The sequence below is a fragment of the Lipotes vexillifer genome, unplaced genomic scaffold (genome assembly GCF_000442215.2).
Source record: "Lipotes vexillifer unplaced genomic scaffold, Lipotes_vexillifer_v1.1 scaffold204, whole genome shotgun sequence".
NCBI lineage: Eukaryota > Metazoa > Chordata > Mammalia > Artiodactyla > Lipotidae > Lipotes > Lipotes vexillifer.
This window is the reverse complement of record NW_006777418.1, coordinates 1712320-1722470: the sequence shown is the minus strand read 5'-3', so window position 1 is coordinate 1722470 and position 10151 is coordinate 1712320.

Genomic DNA, 10151 nt, shown 5'->3' with positions numbered 1-10151 from the left:
CTGCTGAAACAAACCAAAGACCAAGATTTGTGCAGTTTGATTAGAAATTATTTTAAAGATTTATTTATTATTTATTTACTTCATTCATTTTGGCCTGCGTTGGGTCTTAGTTGCGGCACGCGAGATCTTAGTTGAGACATACGGGATCTTTCATTGTGGCGTGTGGGCTCTTCGTTGTGGTGCACGGGCTTCTCTCTAGTTGTGGCATGTGGGTTTTCTCTTCTCTATTTGTGGTGTGCCGGCTCAAGGGCATGTGGGCTCTGCAGTTGTGGTGCACGGGTTTCAGGGTGCGTGGGCTCTGTAGTTTGCAGCAAGCAGGCTCTCTGGTTGAGGTGCGCGAGCTCAGTAGGTGTGGTGCCCTGGCTTAGCTGCCCTGCAGCATGTGGGATCTTAGTTCCCTGACCAGGGATCGAACCTGCATCCCCTGCATTGTAAGGTGGATTCTTTACCACTGGACCACCAGGGATGTCCCAATTAGAAATTTTTGAAGCCTAGACTCACTGTAAGTTTTCAGCTCCTATTTTCCGTCATGGAAAAATGGAAGATAAGAATGATTGTTGGCTGAATTTGTCTGTCACTCAGCATCCCATTCTAGTTTCAACTGCTTTGTCAACAGCCATGGCTTGGGAGAGCAGGACTGGAATGTTCTTTGTGCAGGGAAGGTCTGGATCCAGAGTGTGCTTTAGACTTAAGGCAGCCCAAACCCAGGAGATGACCTTGAAACATGATAGGGTTCAGTAGATCACATGGTCATGAGCTCAGCATATTTGATTGGCTGCCTCCAGAATTAGACTACAGGATGGGGAAAAGAGTAGGTAATAGGAAGAAAGTAAGGAATGAGAGAGATGTCTTTAGAGGTAGAGGCAGGGAGAGCGAGAAAGAGGAAAGAGAGACAGACAGACAGACAGACAGACACACTGAGAGATGGAGAACAGAAAGGATAGCCAGGCTGAGAGCTGTCCACATTCAGTGTAGCTTTTTATTACTTTGAATATACATACTTTTTGTCATTAAATTCATTTAATTAGCCATATGGTAGTTACACTAATCTGCCAGTGCAAATAGTACTTTGCATTAAAAACAAAACTAAACCATCTTTTCCTTAGAGATATCTGTTAAGCACCCTGTCTCTTAAATTAATTGTAATTCAAGAGAGAACATTTTATTAGATGTTTTCTTTTCTTTTTCTTTTTAACTCAAGAAACTGTTTTAGAATAAGACTTCAAAGAATCTTCCAGGGGAAAAAAAAAATCCCACAACTCATGAATTATAAAGAAAAAAGGGTTTTGTCTTTAAAACAATATCTTATGCAACTAGGGGCCAAGTGAACTTAATTACCATGTGAATAATTCAAAGGGGCAGATTAACTGCAATAGTGGTCCAGTGTGGTCCTCCGTATTCATGCAACTCAAATGATCTGTGATCTAATCCTGGAACAGTCAATTTAAGGTTCTGAAACCTGGTTGTTACATTCAACAGATATTTGTTGTTCACCTTCTATGTGTCCTTATAAGGAAACTGTCATGAGGTATTTTGGTCATTTAGTGTTCTTTTTGCTTTGCTTCTATTTACCCCTTTCCACTGGGGCAGGAACTGTAGACCTTCATTTCAGCATTTGCTTTCCCTCCATCCTCTTCATTTGCACCCCTGCAACCTTCCACTTTGCACCAGAGTGGGGCAGAAGAAAGGAGCATCAGAATGGCAGGAACGTGACTTGTCACTTTCAGTCAGGATTGAAGTTGCATAGCAGTGCTCCAGCAAAGTGAATTCAATAAATATGTGTTCAGGGGGCTGCCTTGTAATAGACCTCATGCCAGAGACTGTGGGGCAGTCAAAGAAACTAAAATACTGTAGTGTTTTCAGATATTGTATTAGTTGGTAAAGACAACAGATCTGCCCATAAAGCACTGTGATATAAAACAAAGGGATGTGTGCCTTAACAGTGGCCCAAAGGAAGGCAAGAGAACAGATGAGGAACATAGACATGGAAAAGGGTCCCTGCAAACAGAATTTCAGATCTCCCTCTGAATAAAAATGACAGGCTATTCACAATTGAGGATGAAGGCAGGTGGTAGGATGTCACACGAGGGGAAAACAGGATAAGTAAATGTCTGGAGGCAGAGAAGCAAATGCACAAGCAAGCAAGTGTGTGTTATCAAACTTAAAGATTCTTTTGGTGGCTGGGCACAATACACTGACATTGGAGTAGACGAAAGGCAGAGCTCTTTGTTACTTACAGCTACAAGGAGAGAAGGCTGTTTGTAGGGCCACACAAAGGGTTGCACCATGGGACGGGGTAACACAAGCTAAGATCTGGGTGGGGTTTGTGCATGGCAAGCAGAGTGGGTGTGGTAACTAGGTTTTGCAGGCTTCCTAGAGGATTGATTAATTTGAATAATTACATGGATCTGGAGCATAGAGGCTTTCCTTAATTGTTTAGTACCTGGCCTGGGAATGTGGAAGCCTCATAAGGTGGTACGGTTGGCGTGTATGCCTAGTGGCCCTGGAGAGTGGGAGCCTGGTAAGCAAAGTGTTTGGTGTGCAGCTTAGCAAACTGCCCATGAAGGGGAATTGAGAATTTTTAGATATGACTTCAAAACTAGGTCAAGAGAGCACTTGTGAAATACATTACAGTGTACATAAGCACATTGCACCTAGCTTGATTCAGGTTAGGGGAGGGGTAGGTGGGAAGGCATGAGTTAGGACATTGGGTTATAAGATTAATTAGATAGAGAGCAAATCTTAGAGAACATTGAACCCCTGGGTAATAAATGATGTTCTCATAGTAGGGTAAGAAATGTGATTTTCTTGAGTAAATAAGGTAGATATCAAAGTGATTGATATACTGTATTTACCATAATTTTCGTACAGTTTACCTTAAAAAAATGGACACATGAGGTGGTAAAATATTATATGGAATTCTGTAACCCTGAAGAACATTATTTGATCAATGAAGCAGGAAATGTTAAAGCAATAGTATAACAAATTGCAGACATTTTACAATGACTGCTGTATAGTTATGAGATAAGATGAAGTTGTGAGGAGAGAAACTCTCATCTGAGAGGCCAAAACTTCTCATTCCTGAATGCAAAAATTATTGTATTGGCCAAATGGAAAAATTGTTCATGTACTTATAGTGGTCCTCTTTGAAAATTACCATGCTAAAGTCCACTGAGCATCCAAGTTTCCAGATAAAGTTGTGAGATGATAGTTTCCATAAAGGCATAAGGAAGTTTTAGAAAACCTGGAAATTATTGATTCATGCTAATATTTGTTGTAAGTGGACAAAGTGAAAGTTTTAGTCCAACTAAAGCAAGTGCAGTGGATATAGTGGTGCACCACTCAGACCCACCCAGTCAGGACCAACATGTGCTCATTTCCCTCAATCGTTGCCAGTGTTGGCTGAGGATAGCTCACAGTTGAGTCTCTCCCACAGACTTGTCCTTGGCCTGCAGGAGCTGATTCACCCAAGGTGAGATTCCCTGCCCATTGGCAGTTCTGTCTGTGAGGATGTTTCTAGAAGACATTAGCATATGAATTGGTGGGCTGAGGAAAGTAGATTGCTCTTCCCAGTGTGGGTGGGCATCATCCAGTCTGTTGAGTCAGAATAAAACAAAAAGGTGGAGGAACGGAGAATTCTCTCTCTCCCTGACTGCTGACCTAGGACATCAGTCTTTTCCTGCTCTTGGATTGGGACTTACACCATCAATTCTCCTGGGTCTCAGACCTTCTTGGTCCAGAACTACACCACCAGCTTTCCTGGACCTCCAGCTTGCAGACTTCTTTGCTTTCATAATCACATGAGCCAATTCTTCCTTAGAATAAATAAATCTCCATCTGTCTAGCTATCTTTCCTTCCTATTGGAGGCAGGTGATACATGTATCTTCTGTTGGTTCTGTCTCTCTGGAGAGCACTGGATAATACGAAGGCCATCCTAGCTCTAGTGCCCCTACTCCTTTCAGCTTCCCTCTCCATGCTCCATCCTGCTTCCTTCACTCTCCTACAGTCAGTGCTCCCAAGAGCACTTCCCAATAAATTCCGTGCACTCAGGTCTCCATCACACAGTCTATTTCAGAAAATCCAACCTATGACAAATGCATCTATAGAATGACTAAACAATTCCCGAAATAATGTATACATTCTGTAGTCTCCTGAAATTTCTTTTATTCCAAATTGAGAGATGAGTTGTGAAAGAAAGAACATATATAGGTTTTTCAAAATTTTATCTATCCTTTAATATAAAAAAATTCGATGTTATTCGAATTATTCCAGACCATAGAAAAGGAGCAAAGGCCTCCTGATTCTTTTTATAAAGCTAGCATAACTTGAATACTAAAAGTTGATCAATATATTATAAAAAAGGAAAAACTATAATTTTCTATATGAATATAGATATAAAAATTCTGTATAACATATACCAATTGATTCCAGCTGCATATTATGAGAACTGTATAATATAGACTTAGTAGAGTTTATTCTAAGACCATAAGGGTGGTTCAATATTAGGAAATCTATCAATGTAATTTATTACATCAACAAATTAAATGAAGAAAGTCAATTATATCAATAGATGCCTGAAAGCCATCATAAAATTAAAGTCATTTCTAATAAAAATTCCAAGTAATTTAGAAATAAAGGAAACTGTTTAAGTATGATAGATTCTTTTTACCAAAACCCAATAGCAAACATTATAATAAACCGCAAAATAGCTGAAACTATTTCCATTAAAAAATAGAGCTGGTATCTTGTTAAATTTAATTGGTCACACCTTTCTCCTACCCCTGCCAATCTAGGGCATACTCCTAATGCAGTGACGGCAAGGATGTATTTAAACATCTCTTCATCCCATTATACTGAGACTTCCCAGAGGCAGGTGTAGGCCTTATAAATTTTTGTATCCTTTGTCCCTGACAGTTTCTGGCACAAAAAAATTTCTAGAAAGCACAAGCAATTGAATGAGTATAATAGTAGAATCTATACTTTACAAAAGACCATTTTCCCTTCACCACAAGAGAATTGTGAGATGCCGAGCATGCCATGAGCATAATTTGCAAAACTTTTTCAAAAAGTTATAATTATATCAGAATCAGGGAGTAGAGACCGATGAGCCCATTTTCACTTTTTATTTTATTTTTTCTTGAGATTTTAAAAATCTCACATACTTTTATCATTTTTGAAACTCCTTTCATGATTGTTCTAGGATTTATTCATCGTATTTAGAAGTGAGCTGTGAGCAGCTTGGAAATGCAATAATCCAAGTCATTTAGTTTAAGTCTATATACCTTAGAAACCATAACAAGATTAAAAACAAACAAACAAATGAAAACCCCCAAATTACTTGGGAAATGCTTCTCTAAAAGGAATTTCAGTTTCACATCCTTCCCACTTTCTAAAACCAAATTTTCTTTTAATATGTTTTTCTTTCAAAGTGGCTGTTTAAATCTGAGGACACCCATGTATTTAACTTCTCTAGAACCCTGAGTTATTTCACTTAGTATTAATGGGCCAGGCCCCTTTGCCCATACTTGCTGCTACCTATTTAGAAGCTAATGCCTCCTCCTGTTGCTTCTTTCTCTCAAGAGACAATAGATGTACTACCCTGAGATGGAAAACAGAGGTTGGATTCAGGATTTCACTCTGGAAGGGTGGCCATAGAATTAAGGGAGATTAAGGCAAGTTCCCCCAGGGTTCAAGGTTAAGGGAAGTTCCTATATAATGCCCCCATTATATGAGAGAAGGATTGAAACATGTCTATGGGATTTAGCAGCAAGGATGATGTTACTGATCCTGGAGAGAGCAGTTTTAAAGAAGTGGTGTGGACCAAAGTCAAATGGCAGTGTGTTAATTCAGGAGTCAGTGGGAGCAGTGACAATTTTTAAAGAAGTTCAGCTAGGAAAGATAGGAGAGGTAGAGACAGAGACAGAGATAGAGATAGAGGCAGAGAAAGCGAGAGAGATGGGATGGAACGTTATCTCAGAGGCTACCCGTTCACCCAGCGTAGTGTTAAGTAGCTCTCCTAATAAACGTGGTAACTTGATATCACAACAGTTGCCTTCATAGTTCTTTACTCTATGTCTCCACTGCCATTTAGATTTAAAGTCATAAAAGCATAGCCTGTCGGGAAGTTTAAATTTGAATCTTGTGCTTTAAAGAGGCTTACTAATTTGCTTTGTTTATGAACTGAGACCCAATCTGTGTCATATATAGTCCCTCATATTTTCTTCCTGAGTGGAGAGGAACATCTTACTGGCATCATCATCACTCTTCGATAGCTGGAGGCATCATCAAAAATTGAGATAATTACCCTTAACAGGAGTAAATGAATTTTGAGTATATAGGCTCCCACCTCGTAAAGCAGGGCAAAGGAGGTTAACAAAGCAGAGCGACTCTTGGCTGGAGGAGTGCACGGAAGTCATTCTTTACTGGAGGTTTCACCTTTGTTCCTCTGAGCAGCTGCCAAGGAACTTTCTACATGTGACTTGCGATAAATGAGTGAGTCAGGGAACAGTTTGCATCTCTAAGATGAACTGCTAGGCTATTCCTTTGAAATCCTAAAGGTGATAGTGGTGATTAAAGGTACATTTTTTACAACTTAATGTAAAAGGCAGTTAAGAAGTCCTGAAGGAAGAGGCAGGGCTCAGGCAAGTCCACTACCAGTGACTCTGGGATGCTGTATTTCACGTTGTTTTCCTTATTAATGCTAGAGGGAGGCTGATTTGGAAGATACACCATAAGGAGAACTGTAGAGCATGAATCAAAGCATCACTACTTTTTTGTTAAAGAACCAAGGAAGCAAAAGGAAGCCCTTGAACGGAGAGTTACACGAACACACTTTCTTCTGCACTTTCTTCTCTTCTACTCCTTGAGGGAGGAGACTGAGCCGTCTTTCTTTCAAGTCTCTAGCTGCAATAGCTACTGTCAGATGATGCCTTAGAAACAGTTCTGAGTGGAGAGTCAGGGATCTGAAGTTGCAGGTCTAGCCTGTTCACTTCTCTGTTACTAATTTGGCGACTTTCGGCAAGACCCCTCAGAACTTCCTATTCTCCCACGTGTAAAGTAGTAGAAAGCAAATGGCCACTGGGATTCTTGCCCATTATGGGGTTCAAAGCATCTGGAAAGATGGACAAACGAATGTATATCTCTAATAAAGAGGCTCAAAAGACAACAGCTTCTTGCGTATTTTGCTTTGGGACTAGTATGTGCCATTTGATTATATGGAAAAAGAAAGAATGGGTGTGAAACCCAGACATTGTCACATGCAGATAATAATATTCTTATATAAAATTTTGGATAAACATTTATTATACACTTGCTTTTACCCCAAATATTTGGATTTCAATTTCTTAATCTTCTGGAATGCTGGAAATTACTTTTGGCATTTTCCCCATTCCTGGGGTACAACTTTATGCTATTTGAAACAGAAATGGTTTCGGCCTCAAAATAGCACAGTTCCTGCTAATCAACTCAAAATCTTCCAAGGCACACAGGCTTTCGGAAGCCAGAACCTATTTTTCTGGACAGGGAGTATATTTGCTCAGTCCGTGAAACTGAGATCAAACTTGGATATTATTTTCCAGATCCTAGTCTTTGCAAAGCAGATGGAGAATACCCTGATGGCATGAGATGTTTGGTGAATAGCAAACTCTATAAACATTTTCTTAGGAACCACATTTTGTCCTGTGAATAAATTAGGTAGGTCATATGTATATATTCATGAACTTATTTTATGCTTAGTGTGGAGCATGGCACATATTTAGCACTCAGAAATATTTGTTGAATAAATGAATGAATGAATACATATATGGCATTTAAAAGAGACTGTGAAATCTATCATTAGGCATTTTCCTAATTAAAATTTAATTATTGCTATCAATTTTTATCTATTATGTATATAAAAGGATTGACAGTTAATGAATTTCTGAGTAGATTCTTCTGAACTCTTCTTGAGATAGTCTTATTAACTTTGAAAGGCTTCTAATGGCATTTGGCTTTCTTAAAAAAAAAATCAAGAAATAAGAGAATCAGTCTGGTTATCTAGACATCTGTGGGCTGGTCAGAGAATGATTTAATCTGGGAATAGCTTCCCCAATTAAGTGGCCTCTCTGAGAGGCCTTTCTCAGTTAAAACTTTCTTGAGTCCCTGATGGTACCATTTGAATTGTGGCCACACTTAGATTCACAGAGAGATCTGGAAAGGAAAAGTGTTGATTAAAGGAGGGTCTGATCACTTTTGACACTAAGAGAGCACATTCAATGATATGAGTAGAAGGTGCTATTTATTTATTATTCTGGCCTCTGATTAAAGGTGTGAGAGAAGAATCCTCTCTGTATTCCATGGGCTGCAACTTGGCAATATTTAATTTTGATCAACTGTTTTCCTTTTTGATTCAGACAACTTTTCCTGGAGGCTTTGCCTATGGGAAATAAGCGCTGAGATTCCTCGCTAGAACGGAGGTTTCCTCTGATCATTGTGTCTGTGAATGAATCCACTGAGGGTGTGCACTACAGGCAACTCTCAGATTGGGAGCAGAACGTCTAAAGGACCTCTTTGCATCTTTTTTTTTTTTTTTTGTGGTACGCGGGCCTCTCAGTGCCGTGGCCTCTCCCGTTGCGGAGCACAGGCTCCGGACGCGCAGGCTCAGCGGCCACGGCTCATGGGCCCAGCCGCTCCGCCGCACGTGGGATCTTCCCGGACCCGGGCACAAACCCGTGTCCCCTGCATCGGCAGGCAGACTCTCAACCACTGCGCCACCAGGGAAGCCCCCTCTTTGCATCTTGACAGTTGACATTTGTAGGTTGAAATCATTCCAGGTCTGTTTGATCACACATGTTTATTAGAAGAGTAAGATGTTTCTTTTTCCCCCTAGAACGCCAGGGTTAATCAGCCAATCCAACATCCTTGTTTTATGATGTGAAACTGAGGCCTGGAGAGGTGAAGTTACTTGACCAAGGGCACTATTAACTAGAACTGGAATTCAAGTCTCCTGATGTTTTTGAAATTTGTAACAGGCTGTACTGCCACTTGTGAGCAAATTTTATATGTTCAGTACTTTTATTGAGGTTTTACTTGAGGTAGAAAATGGTATTTTGAAGAGCTCTCAAAGTGTGACTATTCCCGTTCTACGATTTTTTCCTAATAAGTCATAAGCTCATATAGCTCAGGATACCTTCTTTCTTTGAATCTGACCCCAGGTCATAAATGCAACAACTAATCTGTGTATAACTACAAGGACAGCTGCAACAGCTTTTGGTGTGGTAGCAGGCTCAGATTCTAAGGGTATATAGACTAACAAATCTGCAAGTAAACTTTGGGACATCAAACTTGTTTGCCTCATTTTCAGTTCTTATCCAGTTGATCTTCACCTTGGTGAAGGGCTGCAGACTTTGACTTCAGATCAAGTCCTCACACCCTGGTTCTTGCCCTCTAGGATTGGATGACAGTGCCGCGGGTGGGGGGCGGGGAGTTGTCTGGTCACCAGCACTTACCAGACCCAGTCTCAGCGTTTCCACTGGGGCAGGGTGTTGCTTCCTGCTGCACTCTCCCAGCATGGTAGGAAGGCAGATACTAAAGTGATGAGGCTGCACAGAGCCTCTGAAGCCATCTTGGGCACACTGTCTCACCTTTCTGTGTCTTGGTTTCTTCATCTGTTAATGGGTATAATAGTGTCTAAAGAATAGGGATATGTGGAATGATATGCAGGTTTGTCCAAAAATGGCCTTGAGTGACTGTTCCAGATTGTCTGGTGCAAGCTGGCTCAGACTACCTGTTTGTGCTAGATGAAGCTCATGCTTTATGAAGACAGAGCAATAGGCTGTAGGGCCCTTTGCTGGAGCAGGGTCTTTTTATTGGTGCAGAGTGCCTCCAAACAGGGCCCTCTGCAGAATGCTACAAAATCAGTCTGTTGTCCAAAATCAAAATCTGTTGTCCAGGGCTTCCCTGGTGGCGCAGTGGTTGAGAGTCCTCCTGCCGACTCAGGGGACGCGGGTTCGTGCCCCGGTCCGGGAGGATCCCACGTGCCGCGGAGTGGCTGGGCCCGTGAGCCATGGCCGCTGAGCCTGCGCGTCCGGAGCCTGTGCTCCGCAACGGGAGAGGCCACAACAGTGAGAGGCCCGCGTAATGCAAACAAAAAAAAATCTGTTTTCCTGATGTC